We start from the raw sequence: 19,828 nt of genomic DNA, 5'->3' as shown, positions 1-19,828 counted from the left end.
TGGAACTTTTTCATAATTAAAAAAAAAAAAGTGTACTCTAAATAATTAACAATATAAGGTTGTGAAGGCCTTGCCTGCCACATACGACTTACATAATCCATTGGTGAATAAATGGGAGGCTTAAACATGCTGTCTAATGTAGAGTGGACGCTGTCAACCTCCATCATAGTATGCCCTTTTTCTAAAATTATTTGCTCTATTTCCAAGCCACCTCCTGATGATAGGTCTGCTAAGGCACTGCTAAGTATTCTATTTTTGTTCTGGTACATGCATCCATCGGATATCATGATCACATTTTTATATGAAGTGCAATATTCCTTTAAAAAGTGTACAATACAACTCGTTATATTGTTAGCTGTTACACCGCCGTCGCATTCATGCCATACGTACAAATATACATCTTTGGTATTTTTTAAATAAATCGAAAAGTTATGTACTGCTAGCTTCATTTTATAGTATTGTTCTGAAACAAGGAGTTTCGGACAGAGCAACACACTCTGCATGTCCATTGTCAATACTAAAGTTTCAGCCGACATCTTTTCTAAAGCCAAATTTTTTGCTTCCCTAGCTTAATTTTTTTTTGGCAATATGTAATTCATAATTGGAAACGGTAACATTGCCCTCTTTATATCCAACACAAGTGTCGCACTGGTCTTTCCTGGGCTTGAATATAGATGTTTTATTGGAGTTTAGAACTTCACAAAACTTTTTTCGCATAACAGGAACCTCTTTATTGCTGCTACACCATTCAGTGTATATTTTATGCATATGCGTTTTAGATTTAAATATATCCTCCACATAAATGCGATTAGACGTTGCTCTGCAATAGTGACTAGGTACCTTTGGTAGTATATCCAGCCACTTTAAAACAGAATCAGACCTTGTTGGTCTTGGCTCCTTTGGCAAGGATACGGATACAGACCATGAAGGTCTTGACTTCTTTGGCAAGGATACTGTATTATTTGTTCCCACCCAATGAGTAAATACATTTTTGTCTAAATCAAATGTAGCTAGAAAAAACTCTTTACATACACGAAATTTTTTTCCTTTAGATGCTGTCAAAAAGCAATCAAATCCAAATATTTTTCTTTGTTTTTTATGGGAAGGGTTTCGCTTGATTATTTTGCGAGTTCGTACCAATCCACTAAGATATGCGCTCTTTGCAGCCCATGAAGGTAAACTCCAAAAATAATTAAAATACCTAACTCGTGCATTTTCGTCTATTGCCGAACAAACAAAACTTCGTTCTGTTTTTTTTTCTGCCAGGTGCTTACATGCTTGTTTCTTGATTTCCCTTCCCTTTTTTTGAATAAATACAACATCGTTTAAATTCTTTTCATTTTTTACCCATTTCAATCCTTCATATTTTTTTCCTAAAAGTCTCAATCTCCGATTTTTTTGTATTCGTTTCCCCTTCCCTATTTTACCTTGTGACTCAATTTCTTCGCTATCTTTCGAGTTATCCTCTGGTATATAAAATAATCCAGTCTCTTCGTAAAGGAAGCATCCCGTTGTTTCCATATTTTGACCGCTATCACTGTTGAGGTCCTCGAATAAGCCGGTTTCTTCATTGAGATTGCTTCCCATTTTTTCCATATTTCAACTGTCCAAAAATGTACAATTATGGTAATTTAAAGCGTTGTTTTAAGTCTATGACTTTTTACCTGTTTTAAAGCTTGGATTTCAATAATAGAATGCTTAATATCTATGTATAGTCTTCGGGACACCTGAACTATATGTACTTAGCTTTTTTTTAAATAATTTGTTTACACAAAAATAAAAGCAGGTTCGCCTGCAATCAAAAACAATTATACGCAAGTAGATGTATAACTGATTTTGCAGATCATTTCTACTACTGAGAGCATATAGCTGTTTTTGATAACTTGTAACCAAAGAAAGATATCAGAAAACGGCAAATGCAGAAATGTGGCTAGCAGATAGTGCTAAATAAATATGTAATAAAAAAAAAAATTGAAAAAAAAAAACATATAACTCAATTTGGTGGCGCAGCAACGATTTGTTGTGTATTTGTTGTTTCATTTAACGAAAATTAAAAAAAAAAACCTACAAGAATGTCAATAAGAAGGATTCAGCGAAAGTGATCGACATTATTTTGTTACAAAAACAAATAGTTTAAAATGAAAATGAAATTGAAGTTTCGTCTTTCGCTTTTGCACTTTTCAATTACTGTTCGTTCGTATTGGCTCTGAGTAAGAGTATTCATTGTGCTTTCTTATAACATATCCAAATTTTTTCGCGACTTTTATTTTAAAATTAATACAATTAATTCTGATTCTAACAATGGCCACAAAAAGACGGCGTTGTTTGAATGATGCAGATAGTTTCTGTGTTGTTTGTGGTGAATATATTATTGGATCTTATATACCCCCTGGCAGTACGGCTGATGTTTATAAAGCACATACTAATAACATTGCAAATATTGTGCATAATAAGTTAGCAGGAAATCACCTATGCGTTCTTGGCGACTTCAATCTTCCCAATGTAGCATGGTGTGGAAGCTACTCTAAACTTGATTTGATACCAACTAATATTACTTCGGCGACTGAATCTTATTGTATTGACAATATCTTAAGTATTGATCTTATTCGAATTAATAGTTTTACTAACAAGCTTAATAGAATTCTTGATCTCGCCTTCGTTAGTACAAATATCAATACAACAATATCCGAATGTTTTTTTCCTATTTCACCTGCTGATCGACATCATGTTCCGTTGTGTCTGAAGGTCGAATTTTACGAGTTTGTTGCGTTTAAATTAGACAACAAAATATTCTTTAAGTTTCAGTCCTGCGACTTCCAAAAACTTAATGCCTGTTTCCTAAACACTTGTTGGGACGCTCTTTTTTCTGGGCGGGATATTAATGATTGTTACACTGTTTCTACGTCACATGTCTTGGGTATTGGCTCGAAGAATATTCCAATTATTAAAAAGATGACTTATAAACTTCCCTGGTATACTCATGGTCTGAAAAGGCTAAAGAATCAGCGAAATAAGTGGCACAAAAAATTCCTGAAGTCCAAGGATCAAATCCATTTTGGACTATCAAATCCATATGGACTATCTATATAACAAATATATACTTGGGGTTGAATCAAATATTAAGTCTAATCCCAAAAATTTCTGGCATTTTATCAAATTCAAAAAGAATGGTGTTGGGGTGCCTGCTGCTGTTTGCCTGGGTGATAAACTTGCTACCTCCCCCGTAGACATTGCAAACTTATTTGCCAAATTTTTTCAATCCAACTTCACAGTTGATGAGGTTGTTTTACCAAACTATGTTTGTCATTCTGACCACGAATCAGCCTTGAATTTAAATGACCTACGGCTTACCACAATCGACGTTATTAACGGTATCAATAGTCTGAAAAATTCTACTCAGACTGATCGAGATGGTCTGAGTACCGCCCTCCTCAAAAATTGTCCTGCTATTGTAGCCCCACTATTGGCCATGTTTAACCAATCTCTAAGCTCTGATGTCTTTGCAGATGCCTGGAAACTTGCATACATTTCCCCAATTTTCAAAAATGGCAAAAAGAATGATGCTTCTAACTATAGGCCAAATTCTACGCTATCTATAATTTCTAAACTTTTAGAAGGGATCTTTAAGAATAAAATGTATTTTGCCGCAAACAATTTGTTACTACCAAACCAGCATGGCTTTGTTGTAGGAAGGTCTACCGTCACAAACTTAGCCTTGTTTAGTGAATATTGCATTGATGCGTTCTCTTCAAGCCATCAAGTAGATTGCATTTATACCGACTTTTCTAAAGCTTTTGACAAGGTATCACAATATGCTACTACGTAAACTCGCTTCCCTCGGTTTTCACTCTGTAACAGACGCTGCATGGTCTCTATTGAGGGTGTATCTTCCAACTCTTTTACTGCCACATCTGGGGTATCCCAAGGGAGCATCTTAGGTCCTCCTCTTTTCATTTTATTCATCAATGATATAGGAAATATTGTATCATCGGAGTTCATACTTTACGCTGATGAAATTAAAGTTTTCTCCAGTATTAAAAATAGTGATAACGCTCAGCGTCTCCAAGAAGACTTAGATAGATTAGCAATTTGGTGCCGTAATTCGCGTCTATCTCTCAATCTCAACAAGTGCTTTCGTGTCACATTTTCCAAAATTCGCAATGTTTTACCAACTATATATACTATCTCGGGTACTCCCCTTCACTTCCTTGATGAGATTAAAGACTTAGGGGTTATCTTTGACTCTTCGTTCTCTTTCAATAACCATATTAACTATGTAATTTCAAGCGCGTATGCTTCCTTAGGTTTCGTGAGGCGTAATAGCACCAACTTCTCAGATCCCAATACCTTGAAATTGCTATACTCATCGTTTGTTCGTTCCAAACTGGAATATGCTGCATTTATTTGGAGACCTTATCACATGTTTGCAATCGACAGGATTGAGCGAGTACAAGATCTTCCTAAGATCCTTACATTTCTCAGAACAAGTCCCTTCTTATCATTCCCGCTTGCTGCAAATTAATTTGAAACCATTAGAGCTCAGAAGGTCAACCCTTTGCTTGTCTCTCATTTTCGGAGTTGTTAATGGAGATATTGATTGCTTCTCTTTACTGCACGCGATTAATTTTCTTATTCCAACGAGGTCTCTTCTTTCTCATAACCCCTTTTATATTAAACATAAGTCTACTAACTATGCGATAAATGCTCCATTGTCGCGCTCTCTACGTGAAATTAATGAGATCTCGAATTCTATTATGCTTGATTTTTCTTACCCAAAGTCTATTTTTCTTTATTTACTTAACTCTATTTTGTAGCTAGGCTTAGTTATTCGTTTTAGTTAGTAAGAACCATTGTTGTTTTTGACTTTTCGAAAAAATAAAATTAAATAAATAAATATACCTTCAAAAAGTTTCGTAACGTCATCACGCACTTTGTTAAAACAAGATATCTTAATTACTTTGGAGTGAAAATTTGCGATGAAGAGAAGCCATGGGTGCCAAAAACTTCGTGCCAAAATTGTGTTGTGTCTCTGCGACAATGGTCGAATGGAAAAAGATCAGCTCTCAAATTTACGACTCCAATGATTTGGCATGAACCTATGAATCATCATGATTATTGCTATTTTTGTGTGGTAAACATTACTGGAATAAACTCGGCAAACAAAAACAAATGGTCCTATCCGAAATTGCCTTCTGCTCAGCGACCACTTCTGCACTCAAACGAATCATCAGTACCGCACACGTCATCAGCTTTTGAAGGAAGATGGGACACGCATATGATGGCCGATTACTGCTGGAGTCTTTGTCGGGATCTCGAACAAGACCCACAGGCAAAAAAGTCTTATAAAAGACGATTTTGTGCTGATACGCGGCAAATCATTACAATTAAGTATGTAAAAATTCTCATTTTTGTAAGATTTTAACACCTATACGAAAATTAAAAACTAGAGCTGTAGAAAAAACAAAAAAATTTTTCGTAATCAGCACCCTTAAAATGACTTAAAACGACTAAAAAAGTCTGGAAAATTTTTCACTGTTGACCAGTGTAATTGGTCTACACTCTAGTTTTTTGGTATACGTCCTGTTTTGTGTGACTGTCCACCAAACAAGTACCCCATAGTAAAGTGTGCGCCTGACAACCGCCGTAAATGCCCTATGAGAGAGTTTGGGAGATAAGCCCCACGTGCATCCTAGCATCCTCTTGCATGCACACAGTGCCAACCAAGGATGCTTTCTTCGCTCTCTCTTCTACATGAGGTTTAAACGACAACATACTGTCTAATATATTTTCTAAATATTTTGTACTGTATTTTTTTAGGATTACACCTAAGTGTGGTGATAGCGGGCTCAGCCTGGCTTAAAATCCCGGGCAAAGAAACATAAAAAAACTTGAAAACTAATTTTTTAATAAAACAAATTTTTCTCTAAGCGATTTGACAAACACACTGAGTATATTTCTGCTAAGAAAAGATTCTCAGTGAAAACTTATCTTCATTGCAGATACCGTTCGGAGTCGGTTTAAAACATGTAGGTTCCGGCCGGTTTAGTAGGAAAAATTAAAACGAGGTACGACAAAAATTGTAAGAGAAGCTCGGCCTGAATCGCATTGGATTTGTATCGGGCCCTGTATTTATTTAAGTAATACTAAATCGGTGTTTTCCTGCGTTGTCGGTTTACCCGATTCCAGATGTCCAGCCATGTACTTCCCGAAGCGCCTGATCCATCAGAGAACTTGTTGCTCGTAGATACCTTCCGCTTTTGTGGACTGAGAGGTAATCTGTATACGGATTGAGTTTGACTGGTCCTCTGTCGAATCGCCTAAGCAATTTGCTGATAAACAGCGTCCACAGCGGTGGTGATAATACCCCAGTCCGCGGCGTTCCGCTGTTTACAGATTGTGTGTCCTCGCATAGGCCCCCATTGCGACGTGGTCATTCTGTAGCTTAACATGGAGCCAATCTAGTTTGTTAAGACCGAATGTACTTCAATCGATTTAAAGGCTAATTTATAACTGATTATTTTACGTGTTACTCACTTCTATTGAATTACAAAAAAATAGATTTCAACTGGCCGCAAAGTCATGCAAGATAATAACATATAAAAAATGTGTTATATAATCTTTGCACAGCGAATTGTATGTTTTATTCGCCCGAAATACGCATGGGATACAAGGCGAATTCAGTACCAGGTATTGTTATCCCAACAGCTGATTGCTTCTTTTATTATTATTATTATGATTAATTTCCATACAATGCCATGTACAACCATATGTCAGTTAATCGAAATCAATGAAAATTTTAATTTGAACGGACATTCTTCTTTAGGGCGAATTGGTTGAATTCGCTTTGCCACCACCTTTTATGGATTCACCTTGCATGGAAGAGAAACTATAAATGAAGGTGTAATGAAAATCATATAAACTTTCTTACTTAACTAATTGGCACAGCGATTAATGCAAACCTCGCCGTTCCCATCTCAATATTAAACAAAAACTTATACATGCTAGAATAGATTTCGATAACAAGTTGTGAACTACTTCATATCGAGGTAACAAGTCACTTTTCATATGAATTCCTGATGACACAGTCAACGGTGCTACCCAAATTACAGGGATGTTCAGCACTTCATAAGTCAGGGCAGCAAGCATTAGGGTGCGCAATTTCTATGATAAAACTGAATTAAATTTGTTGGTGATAAACTGGATTTTTTAACGTTTGTACGAAATAGTACTTATGCCAAACATGCTTCCTTTCTTACTGTCGCTAAGGCACCTTCATACTGCTATTTACACCTTTTCCAACAGTTCTTGCGAAAATATCAATTTGATTTTAGAAATTCGGACCTTAAAATAGTCAAGTGTTTATTGGGAAAGCGTCAGATTAACTTTGGAATTGTTAAATCTACTATAAACAAGAAAGGAAGGTTAAGTTCGGGTGTAACCGAACAATACATACTCAGTTGAGAGCTATGGTGACAACATAAGGGAAAATCACCATGTAGGAAAATGAACCGAGGGAAACCCTGGAATGTGTTTGTATGACATGTGTATCAAATGAAAGGCATTAAAGAGTATTTTATGAGGGAGTGGGCCATAGTTCTAAAGGTGGACGTCATTTAGGGATATCGCCATAAAGGTGGATCAGGGTTGACTCTAGAATTTGTTTGTACGATATGGGAATCAAAAGAAAGGTGTTAATGAGTACTTTAAAAGGGAGTGATCCTTAGTTCCATAGGTGGACGCCGTTTCGAGATATCGCCAAAAAGGTGGACCAGAGGTGACCCTAGAATGCGTTTGTACAATATGGGTATCAAACGAAAGGTGTTAATGATTATTTTAAAAGGGAGTGGGCCTTAGTTCTATAGGTGGACGCCTTTTCGAGGTATCGCAATAAAGGTGGACCAGGGGTGACTATAGGCTTTGTTTGTACGATGTGGGTATCAAATGAAAGGTGTTAATGAGTATTTTTAAAAGGGAGTGGGCCTTCGTTCTATAGGTGGTCGCCTTTTCGAGATATCGCCATAAAGGTGGACCAGAGGTGACTCTAGAATATGTTTGTACGATATTCGATATCGAAAAAGTGGGCGTGGTCATAGTCGGATTTCGTTCATTTTTTATACCAATATAAAGTGAGTTCAGATAAGTACGTGAACTAAGCTCAGTAAAGATATGTCGATTTTTGCTCAACTTATCGTGTTAACGGCCATGCGGAAGGACAGACGGATGACTGTGTATAAAAACTAGGCATGGCTTCAACCGATTTCGACCATTTTCACAGAAAACAGTTAACGTCATAAAATCTATGCCTCTACCAAATTTCAAAAGGATTGGTAAATTTTTGTTCGACTTATGACATTAAAAGTATCCTAGACAAATTAAATGAAAAAGGGCGGAGCCACGCCCATTTTGAAATTTTCTTTTATTTTTGCATTTTGTTGCACCATATCATTACTGGAGTTGAATGTTGACATTATTTACTTATATACTGGAAAGATATTAAATTTTTTGTTAAAATTTTACTTAAAAAAATTTTTTTTTAAAAGTGGGCGCGGTCCTTCTCCGATTTTGCTAATTTTTATTAAGCGTACATATAGTAATAGGAGTAAGGTTCCTGCCAAATTTCATCATGATATCTTCAACGACTGCCAAATTAGAGCTTGCAAAAGTTTTAAATTACCTTCTTTTAAAAGTGGGCGGTGCCATGCCCATTGTCCAAAATTTTACTAATTTTCCATTCTGCGTCATAAGTTCAATTCACCTACCAAGTTTCATCGCTTTATCTGTCTTTGGTAAAGAATTATTTCACTTTTTCGGTTTTTCGAAATTTTCGATATCGAAAAAGTGGGCGTGGTTATAGTCCGATATCGTTCATTTTAAATAGCGATCTGAGATGAGTGCTCAGGAACCTGCATACCAAATTTCATCAAGATACCTCAAAATTTACTCAAGTTATCGTGTTAACGGACGGACGGACGGACATGGCTCAATCAAATTTTTTTTCGATCCTGATGATTTTGATATATGGAAGTCTATATCTATCTCGATTCCTTTATACCTGTACAACCAACCGTTATCCAATCAAACTTAATATACTCTGTGAGCTCTGCTCAACTGAGTATAAAAATAACAAATTTTAACAAGTAAGGAAGGTTAAGTTCGGGTGTAACCGAACATTACATACTCAGTTGAGAGCTTTGGCGACAAAATAAGGGAAAATCATCATGTTGAAAAATGAACCGAGGGAAACCCTGGAATGTGTTTGTATGACATTTGTATCAAATGAAAGGCATTAAAGAGTATTTTATGAGGGAGTGGGCCATAGTTCTATAGGTGGACGCCATTTAGGGATATAGCCATAAAGGTGGACCAGGGGTGACTCTAGAATGCGTTTGTACGATATGAGTATCAAATGAAAGGTGTTAATAAGTATTTTAAAAGGGAGTAATACTTAGTTCCATAGGTGGACGCCGTTTCGAGACATCGCCTTAAAGGTGGACCAGGGGTGACTCTAGAATTTGTTTGTACAATATGGGCATCAAACGAAAGGCGTTAATGAGTATTTTAAAAGGGAGTGGGCCTTAGTTCTATAGGTGGACCCCGTTTCGAAATATCGCCATAAAGGTGGACCAGGGGTGACTCTAGAATTCGTGTGTGCAATATGGGTATCAAACGAAAGGCGTTAATGAGTATTTTAAAAGGGAGTGGGCCTTAGTTCTATAGGTGGGCGCCTTTTCGAGGTATCGCAATAAAGGTGGACCAGGGGTGACTCTAGACTTTGTTTGTACGATATGGGTATCAAATGAAAGGTGTTAATGAGTATTTTTAAAAGGGAGTGGGTCCTCGTTCTATAGGTGTTCGCCTTTTCGAGATATCGCCATAAAGGTGGACCAGGGGTGACTTTAGAATATGTTTGTACCATATGGGTATCAAATGAAAGGTGTTAATGAGTATTATAAAAGGGCGTGGGGCTTAGTTCTATAGGCGGACGCCTTTTCGAGATATCGCCATAAAGGTGGACCAGGGGTGACTCTAGAATGAGTTTGTACGATATGGGTATCAAATTAAAGGTGTTAATGAGAGTTTTAAAAGGGAGTGGTGGTAGTTGTATATGTGAAGGCGTTTTCCAGATAACGACCAAAATGTGGACCAGGGTGACCCAGAACATCATCTGTTGGATACCGCTAATTTATTTATATATGTAATACCTGCCAAGATTTTAAGGGTTTTTTATTTCGCCCTGCAGAACTTTTTCATTTTCTTCTACTTAATATGGTAGGCGTCACAACCATTTTATAAAGTTTTTTCTAAAGTTATATTTCGCGTCAATAAAACAATCCAATTACTTTACCATGTTTCATCCCTTTTTTCGTATTTGGTATAGAATTATGGCATTTTTTCATTTTTCGTAATTTTCGATATCGAAAAAGTGGGCGTGGTCATAGTCGGATTTCGTTCATTTTTCATACCAAGATAAAGTGAGTTCAAGTAAGCACGTGAACTAAGTTCGTTAAAGATATGTCGATTTACGCTCAAGTTATCGTGCTAACGGCCATGCGGAAGGACAGACGGACGACTGTGTATAAAAACTGGGCGTGGCATTAACCGATTTCGCCCATTTTCACAGAAAACAGTTAACGCCATAAAATCTATGCCCCTACCAAATTTCAAAAGTATTGGTTAATTTTTGTTCAACTTATGGCGTTAAAAGTATCCTAGACAAATTGAATGAAAAAGGGCGGAGCCACGCCCATTTTGAAATTTTCTTTTATTTTTGTATTTTGTTGCACCATATCATTACTGGGGTTGAATGTTGACATAATTTACTTATATACTGTAAAGATATTAAATTTTTTGTTAAAATTTTACTTTAAAAAAATTTTTTTTTTAAAAGTGGGCGTGGTCCTTCTCCGATTTTGCTAATTTTTATTAAGCGTACATATAGCAATAGGTGTAACGTTCCTGCCAAATTTCATCATGATATCTTCAACGACTGCCAAATTACAGCTTGCAAAAATTTTAAATTTCCTTCTTTTAAAAGTGGGCGGTGCCACACCCATTGTCCAAAATTTTACTAATTTTCTATTCTGCGTCATAAGTTCAACTCATCTACCAAGTTTCTTCGCTTTATCTGTCTTTTGTAATGAATTATCGCACTTTTTCGATTTTTCGAAATTTTCGATATCGAAAAAGTGGGCGTGGTTATAGTCCGATATCGTTCATTTTAAATAGCGATCTGAGACGAGTGCTCAGGAACCTACATACCAAATTTCATCAAGATACCTCAAAATTTACTCAAGTTATCGTGTTAACGGACGGACGGACGGACGGACATGGCTCAATCAAATTTTTTTTCGATCCTGATTATTTTGATATATGGAAGTCTATATCTATCTCGATTCCTTTATATATGTACAACCAACCGTTATCCAATCAAACTTAATATACTCTGTGAGCTCTGCTCAACTGAGTATAAAAAGAATTCAAAGTTCTTTTGAAACTTTTAAATGAACTTTAGATTGTATCAATTATGCTTTGGAACCATATTATTTTTTTAATTTTAATTTTAATAAGGCGGTTTTGCAGAACGGCAACTTAGATTTTTGTTTAGCTTGGAGTTAACTTAAAAACGTATCAGTTTAACCCCTCATGCCAGTTTAACTCTGAGTTAAAAAGTTTACTTACCGTTCTGCAAGTGGGCCTAAGTAATATTATATATTACTAGAAGACCCGGCAGACGTTGTCCTGCCCTAAATTTGGCCAATCTGCATACATTTTAATAAGCTTTTTCCGTCTGACCACATTTTGGCCTATATCCCGAGACCATAGTCACCCAGGGGTATGAAAATTACCCTCTAATAAAGCACTCATCAACAGCTTACATTTGATATCCACATTTTATAAACACATTTTAGGGGTACCCGGGTCCTCGTTTTCGCCTATATCTCGAGACCCTAGTCACCCAGGGGTATGAAAATTACCCTCTACTAAAGCTCTCATCAACAGCTTTCATTCGATATCAATATTCTATAAACACATTCTAGGTGTACCCGGGTCCACTTTTTGGCATATAGCTCGAGACCCTAGTCACCCAAGGGTATGAAAATTACCCTCTACTAAAGCACTCATCAACAGCTTTAATCTGATATCAATATTCTATAAACAGATTCTAGGGGTACCCGGGTACACTTTTTGGCCTATATCTCGAGACCCTAGTCACCCAGGGATATGAAAATTACCCTCTAATAAAGCACTCATCAACAGCTTTCATTTGATATCCACATTCTATAAACACACTCTAGGGGTACCTGGGTCCACGTTTTGGCCTATATCTCGAAACCCTAGTTACTCAGGGGTATGAGAATTACCCTCTACTAAAGCACTCATCAACAGCTTTAATCTGATATCAATATTCTATAAACAGATTCTAGGGGTACCCGGGTCCACTTTTTGGCCTATAGCTCGAGACCCTAGTCACCCAGGGGTATGAAAATTACCCCCTACTAAAGCACTCACCAACAGCTTTTATTTGATATCCATATTCTATAAACACACCCTATTGTACCCGGGTCCACGTTTTGGCCTATATCTCGATACCCTAGTCACCTAGGGGTATGAAAATTACCCTCTACTAAAGCACTCATCAACAGCTTTTATTCGATATCCATATTCTATAAACACACCCTAGGGGTACACGGGTCCACGTTTTGGCCTATATCTCGAGACCCTAGTCACCCAGGGGTATGAAAATTACCCTCTACTAAAGCACTCATCAACAGCTTTCATATGATATCCATATTCTATAAACACACTCTAGGGGTACCCGGGTCCACGTTTTGGCCTATATCTCGAGGAAATATGCTGTTTTGAGTATTTTCCCGGCAAGTATTCGAATTTTTCTCACCTTTTGAACCTTCCCTAGACCTCCACGAATAATTCAAGACCAAGATAAGATAAATCCGTTCAGCCGTTCTCGAGTTTTAGCGAGACTAACGAACAGCAATTAATTTATATATATATAGATTTCTAATTACTGTTTTTATGTACAGGTCCGTTTTTCGCGCTTATTTGGAATCCAAATCTATAAACAAAGTTTTGGCTGTAAAGGCATTATTAGTCGTAGTAATTTTGTTTAGCTATATTTTATTAAAATAATTTGTTAAAAATAAACGATTGTGAGCACACAAAGAAATCTATTTGTACTATGGCAGTATTGTGAATATTTGAATAGAACTAACACTGCATTACCGGCAGTTGCTAACACTCGCCAGATGGCAGCTTAAGATTTTAATGATAGATGATTGATTGATAAAACAGCTGATTTCTGTTGATATTTGATATGAGACTTTTATATTTGTTGCGCAAGATGCGCACGGGTCCGGCACGTATAAAACAAAATAGTATTATAGACCGCATCGCCGAATATTTCAAAACACATTAAGGCTTATCATGAGCGATCCATACATTGAAGGCTTTACGTTAAGCGCATAAAGCCATCAATGCACCTTGAAAGTTTCTATCTTTAACTCCTTTTCTACTTTTTGTTGTTTTTATTCTTTACCACCGTCAATTGAGTGCACCAATCACGTGCTAATATCTCATCAGACTAGGATTTTCGTTGCTCTGGCTTTTGTTAGAACTCCAGGGTACTTTTTCCGTAGACAGAAAGTATTTAATGTTATGTTTGGTTTTACTGGTCTGTAGGTTAGGTTAGGTTAGGTTCAAGTGGCTGCCGTCCGCATCGGAGCGGCACACCTAGGCCTTTATTGACCCATTGTGAAACTACACGGATTTGTTCCTAATCAAACCACTTCTTTAAGTTTGTGAAGCTAACTAAGTGTCGTGTTTTGACCTCAGCTATATCAGTCAGATCTACGAGAAACATCTTGCCCATAAAACGTTGCCTTCTTCTACCGAGCGCTGGACATTTGCAAAGTAGATGTCTAACAGTTTCAGGCTCTTCTTCGTTGCCGCAGGCTCTACAATAATAGTGCCAATCCATTTCGCATGCGGTCCAATACAAACGTGACCAGTGAGAGGACCTACAACTAAGGAAAGAACCCTCTTATGGAGGGTTATCTCTTCTAATTCAATTCCGGCCATGTGAGTTTTGCCTTGTTGCATCTATCATGATGCTTCCACCTGGCTCCCGCTTCAATTAGTAGAGCCTACTTTATCTTGAGCTTGCAGGTGGAGAGCGGCATGCGCAACCTATTCCAGGATGGCGAAAGTGGAAGGGAGGTACCGTTTATTGCAAGCTCATCCTCCATCTCATTACCTGGCGTGCCCTATGTCCCGGAATCCATACCAGATGCTGAGTAAATTGTTCAGCCATCACGTTAAGTGATCTGCGACAGCCTACTACAGTTTCAGAATTAGTTGTGACAGAGTTCAAGGGCTTTCAGCGCTGCTTGACTGTATGAGAAAATATAAATGTGCTTCTGAGAGACTGCCTTCTGCCTAAGGCAGTCGCAGAGAGCTCGGCCTGAAATACGCTACCGTAATCGGGAAGGCGAAACGATCTTTGTATGTCCAATCGTTCCGAATAGACATCCCCCCGACCCTGTTATCCAGTTTAGATCTATCTGCGTAGCTCTGAACGCTGTCAGTGGGCCAATCTGGGTCATTCACCCACTGTTCCCTCTCAGGGAATAATATCTCATATCCCTTGTTAAAGTTGGTATATGGTTTGCAGAAATCTGTCCATTCTGGTATGCAGAATCTGTCGAAAATTTCAGTATGGTTGCAGTGAGACCATGTGGTCAGTTTCGTCAGCCTAATAGCTGCACATCCTGTATACTGGTCTGTAAATAACTAATTATTATATTAGTTTGTTGTCTGCAAGACCGAGTTGGTTAAGACCGGATTTACTTTTTTAGAAAAGAAAAAGTCAAACTAAAAGGCCTGTAGTATGTCGGGTACAGATGACTGGTTCCTCCCGCTTTCGGAATGAAGACTACTCGAGCTGTTCTTCAAGACTGCTGGGCATGTGTCAGTTTTATGCAACTCTCAAAGATTATGCCGCCATCTGCAACATAGCAGGGAATATTCCTTCTGGATCCGGTAACTTGAACTTGGTGAAAGTTTTTATCGCCCATTAAATTTTGTTATTTGTTACCAACCCTGCTAACGATTGCTTCGTACTTTGAGTGTAGATTTTGTTACACGTCTCTTGCGCATCATCACCTGATGGAAAGTGTGTGTTAAGAAGCGCCTCAAGGTACTCTTCACTACTGTGTGACCATTCCCCGTCATCCATTTTAATCAGTTCGTGGACAGTATTTCCCTTAGATGGGACTAAATCACCTTAATTTTAAATCTGAATGCACATACATAAATTAAAAATATATACGTAAATACGTCTGCATATAGGCACAACAGCTTTCTAGGCAAACCATTTGCAAAAGTATGGCTGTATTCAGTCAATCATCCTAGCGTGCCGCACTCTCCCCAAAACTAACAAATCCACATTGTCATATATAAATTTAGTTGACAGTAAATTTCTTTTCGATTCCGCAACATGACTTGAATTGATTTAGTCGGTTTTCATGACTGTATGTTTGTTGGAGACCCAGCAGGAAAGTTAAATTTTAAAACAACCTTTACTTTTACATTTTCTAATTTTTAAATATCGTACAAAATGATTTAACAGACGAACGGAAAGAATAGTGCAAAGATGGATAAATGAATGTAAGCTATGATTACGTTATATAGATGACTAGAAGAAAAAACGAACTCACACTTGTTCTGAAAGACGATGGATGGTAGGACGAATAGATAGACTAATGGAGGGGTAGGCGAAGTTACGTTAAGCCTGTTAGGCGGTCGAAAGCAAATAAAACTGAGTTTATTTAGATTACTTTGGGAGTAGTACTTCACAATTATACTTCACAGCCAATAGCGTGTTTAAATCAAAGCTGATTAGTTATTACTCAGCTTGCGCTGCTTTTATACTCTCGGTTTCCTCGTTCACTCATTTCTCTAAGGTATAGTAATTTCGCGAACAGTTGTATCTCATGCGTGGTTAGTTACCAACTACGCACATGCATATCTGTAGTCCACGCCTCTCCCATAGCCATATGCGTGTGCATGTGTGAGTAACTACTTGGGCTGATGACTACATATTTGTGTGTGTGAGATATCTCTTCGTCGCCTTCTACATAAGAGTGACTGCATTCGTCACAGTATATTACACATCTTATACAGCCGAATATTTTGATATTACGAATGGGATATGATTATTGCTCAGCTCCATTTATGAAAGGTATGAAGTCGAACACACACCCGTCCTTACTTGTTCTTGAGTGTATTCGTGTTGAGCTTGCACTTTGTCAGTACGGATTAGAACCAAATTTGTGCAAAAATAGAATCGAGTACATCGTAGTAGGAAACCTTATCACAAAAGACGGTATTTGCCAGGATTCATATTCGATCGAGAACAAGTTTTACAGCAGGGCAGCCTATTCTTCTTGCAGCAATCCCTTTTGGTGGAAATTCAACTTAATACATTTTTTCCGCTGGGTTTCTTCCCACCCATACATCTTTGTACATATTTATATTCCAGCATGCATAGCAGTACTTACACCACCTCTCAAGTGGGGTAGTGCGTCAGGTGGAGTGAAGTATCTAATGTTGACGAGTGCGCTCAAAAAAGCAGAATGTCGATGGGTGGCTTAACAAACCAGTTGGTGTCGGCCAGACAACCGGCACTCAATCAAATTCAAGAAATTGAAATAAATTGAGTGTTGTCTATGATGTCGCATGTTATTGAGTCCCCATTGGGTTGGGTGACACGAATCTTTTGGGGTTACGTTTCTAAATGTATATATTGGTGTTACAATCTTGAAATTTTCATATTGGAAATGGGCCAATGAATTGGGGTAAAATTTGCTATTCATTTTGATTGTTGGAATTCAAATGATGTTGTAATTTGTGCTCTGCAAAATTGAAGAATAATTTATGTGAAGAGAAATGTCAACCTTTTCATTTTCTGCAAAATTTTGCGATACAATTTGGAGTCACGAGATATTGGCTAAAGTCAATTCTTTAAAATTCATGCTAGCTTTATCGGTATTTTGGAGGGCGGAAGACTTTTGATGTGGAATAAGCTTTTATGATAAATCAATTTTTCGTTCAGTTACTTGTCTCAGAAATTTGTTGGAAATAGCCATCCTGTTGTTGTTGTTCTTGTAGCGTTAAGGACACTCCCCGAAGGCCTTGGGGAGTGTTATCGTTGTTGATGGTCCTTTGTCGTATGCATATTCGGTATGTTCCAGCACCAAGCTCGACCATCTCGGGAACGACTCGGTATGACCACATACGACATTCTAGGCCATCCCGCCCCTCCCAACCCCTAGATCCATCTGGAGTTCGGGGTCGTCAGAGCCTCGGCTGTTAATGAAACAGGATTCGACACGGATAGGTGAGGTTGACAATTGGGTTGGAGAAACTATATATTGCGCTGGCAATCCCTTGAAAGGGTTGCGCTACACAACCCCTTGAATCTATTTAGTATTTTAGTCGCCTCTTACGACAGGCATACCTACCGCGGGTATATTCTAACCTCCTAACCCGCTGGGGGTGTAGCCATCCTGTCTTAGTTTACAGTTTTACAGTAAGTATAGTTTTATAACCATACTTAATCCTTTAAAATCTCTTCCCCAGGTAATGACAACAAAAATGTCGTATAATATACCTCAGAGGAGATTTCCGGCCTTAATCTCTCTGGCCAAAACTCGAATTTATGATGTGATTTTCCAACAAATTAGCAAGGCCTTCTGATTTTATTTCAAATCCGAAAGGCACCTGCTAAGGCAGATGATTTTTTCCTGGCTTTGTGACAGAAATACACTCTTCCAAACCATTGCTAACAGGCGATGACTTTGAGAGAAACTTTTCCAAAGTATTTTTGGTCTAACTTGTTAAAGGGCTTGCACTTTCGATAAGGTAGGCCCTAACACTACCTCTGTCCCAACGCGGCGACCGTTCTTGTAGTTAATAGTAATTTAGCAACTTTCGTGAACGATGCCTAGTCTAATCCTAGTGAGCTCATAGATTTTTGCATACAGATTGAACGCGAGCAAATAGCCTGTTCTAAGTATAGCGCAAACTCTGTTTGTACAGGCCCGACCCATCCCATATTCACCCTCACTTTAGGGCTGCTCTTCACTTTACTGGTATGGACGGCTGGTTAACAAAAACCCTGCTGTATCTGATCAACAAATTCATATGGTGCTTGCGACGATAACATCTTATGGTGTCTGTTGGCCTTAAGTCACCTCGCAAACGACAGCAGATCCTCTATGTCTCTGCTCAATCTTCAGCTTATACGAGTGAAATGGATCCTATCTACTACCAACTGTCTTGAATATTCATAATGGTTAAGAAGTTTGGTGGTTCAACCAAGGCAAATCCCCAGTCAGGAATCTTAACAAAGATATAAGGCGACGGGCACTAACCCAGTGTAGCCAAAAAGTAAATTTCTACGCTAGTAGCATTTTCTAACCCAACGAAACACAACACAAAGGTATTTATTAGTTTTTGGAATGTTAAGAGCGGCTTACCCTGATAATTTCAGTCCAAAATTCATTCTGCGACCTTGCCGAACTAACTAAGCTTCGAGATACAGGCGGTCACGCTTTAAATATTCAGATCAGCCACGGACATAACAAAAGTCTCTTAAATAAGACCTATGGAATGCTTTAGTTACCATTGTGCCGGGAGGAAAAGGCATTTCTAACAGAGCTGCCAGTGGGTGGTATTTAAATTTGTTTGGAATATCGAAACTCTATCTTCTTTGAGCCAGAGTAATGCGTAACTCCCAGCGTTCTGCTTCTACGATGCCTGGAAATGCTGTTCTAATAGCGGGGTTCATAAGGCTTAACGCTTGGATTGAACGGATGATACATGGGCCACGATTTCATCATAGTCCTTACGGAGGAGGTCATCTTATTCGCCTCTGGAGCACAACCGCGTCTGCCGGGATGCTTGGTTTGGAATGAGCCCGTTGATAGGCATGAGATCCTTGATATGTAGACATTAAACAGAAGAGCAAACCAAGCGGGTGTCACATTCCTCTTAATTCTCCTTGACTTAGATTCTTCATTTCTAAATTGTACAAATACCTGTCTGCCATTTCTTTAGATATGGGGGATGAGAAGAACACCTCGTTTTCTTGAAGTACGGTACCGTTGCTGACAATTTCAAGCATTTTTACAGGTCGAACGCCAGGAACGATCCCCTGTGACGTGGTTTTTTAATAAGTCCGCAGTTCTTCTGGTTCGCTACCAACCACTGGCGGTCTGTTCGTCAATTCTTGTCTGATGAATGTTCAGTTATCTGCAGTGACACAACTTCACGTCGGCAACAATAACTGATTCCCATCAATCTATCCCACATTATATACCCGCAGCTTTAGTAGAACCATGATGTCTGGCTTTCACTTGACTGATCGTAATAAATGGTTAGATGACGCTGCAACGGGGGCTACATATGTGCCTCTAAAGAAGGCGATAGTAAAGTCGTTCTCTAGATAGAAGAATGCAAGGTTGAGGTTTTGGACGGGCCTCTCTCAACCTAAGTTTCCTAAAGCATGTTTCGGTCACATACAAAACCAACGTAGCTGCTGGGTTCTGATCTTACCTTATTTTTATACTCAACTGAGTACAGCTCACAGAGTATATTAATTTTGTTCGCATAACGGTACCCCGTAACGGCATAAACTAATCGATATAGATATATACTTCTATATATCAAAATGATCTATGCGGAAAAAGAAATTCATTTAGCCATGTCCGTCCGTCCATCCGTCTGTTCGTGAACATGATAACTTGAG

General features: G+C 38.2%; 1 protein-coding gene across 1 annotated transcript in view; it reads left to right on the top strand.

Moving 5' to 3' along the window:
• Lerp (lysosomal enzyme receptor protein) overlaps positions 1-19,828 on the top strand; it is a 311,988-nt gene that overhangs the window by 70,348 nt on the left and 221,812 nt on the right. The window lies entirely within an intron of this gene.

Source organism: Eurosta solidaginis, chromosome 1 (genome assembly GCF_040869045.1).
Source record: "Eurosta solidaginis isolate ZX-2024a chromosome 1, ASM4086904v1, whole genome shotgun sequence".
In the NCBI taxonomy this organism is placed as follows: Eukaryota; Metazoa; Arthropoda; class Insecta; order Diptera; family Tephritidae; genus Eurosta; species Eurosta solidaginis.
This window is presented reverse-complemented; position numbering and strand designations above follow the sequence as displayed.